This window comes from Wasmannia auropunctata, unplaced genomic scaffold (assembly GCF_000956235.1).
Source record: "Wasmannia auropunctata unplaced genomic scaffold, wasmannia.A_1.0 LD335728.1, whole genome shotgun sequence".
NCBI classification, from domain to species: domain Eukaryota; kingdom Metazoa; phylum Arthropoda; class Insecta; order Hymenoptera; family Formicidae; genus Wasmannia; species Wasmannia auropunctata.
The window spans coordinates 19,464-20,629 of NW_012027162.1; positions in this window are offsets into that span (position 1 = coordinate 19,464).

Consider the following 1,166-nt stretch of genomic DNA (forward strand, 5'->3'; position numbering starts at 1 on the left):
ACAATACATATGTGCAGATAATTTATAAGCAATTACATCAGAAATTTTCTTTAGTGATCACTCCTACGAATAATTGTTACTAATAAAACGTTTTATTCGATTGAATTTATTGATTATTACACATTGAATTTATTGATTTACTGTATCGAATCCATATTACTTATCTGTTTTATCACTTGTGAGGCACTTTTCTCAATTCGGTCCTGGATTTAACATGACGGATGCTCACGTGATCCGGAAAAGGAGATCAAAGGTGCCGACACGAAGTGGACCTACTGGTTATACTGTGGCGTCACGCGTCGCGTCATTTGAATTGACCAATCAAAACACCTCATTTTATTGCGTAATTTGCCGCACGATTTGGGATTTCATACAAAGGAAGATTCTTTTATCTCTAGAATGTCGTAGAATAATCTAATCGATGCATCTCGCAAGGAGTCGTGCGGCAAATGATGCAATAAAATGCGATATTTTGATTGATTAATTCGTGACGCAACGAATGACGCGACGCGTGACGCGCTCAGTGAGAACGCACCTTTACGACTTACTACTCTCATTGGCTGCGTTCCGCAAAGCGCGTCATGCGCATGATTTATCCTTTTATCTTTGTTTATCATTTGTTGAGCAACAAGAATACCATGATACATCATGCGCATGATGCGCTTTACGGAACGCAACCATTTATTGATACCACTGTACCGCACTATAGCGATTGTCTATTCTATCTCTCTCAGAAGTCAGAATGTTTGCGTCCCTTCCAATATGTGCGTGATGTATTATTTTATCCTTGTTGTTTACCGAATATTAAACAAGGATAAAATAGTACAATCATGCGCTTTAAGCCGGTCTACGTCATAGTTGCAAGCCGATCGCAAGCTTGTTGCGACAGCCAATCCGAAGCATTGATTTCAAAATGCAAGCTTCAGATTGGCTGTCGCAACGAGCTTGCGATCGGCTTGCAACTAATTACTAATGTAGAACCGGCTTTATGGAACCACCGACGAGATACTTTTAAAGACCGACAGCCCTGGGCAAATTTTCGTGCCAGCAAATGGGCCGGAGGTAATTGCAGAGTGTCGATGTTATCAATTTTTGACATAAATTTGCAATTTATTTGAATAATACATTATTAAGATTATAATTTTTATTATATAAATGCTTTATAA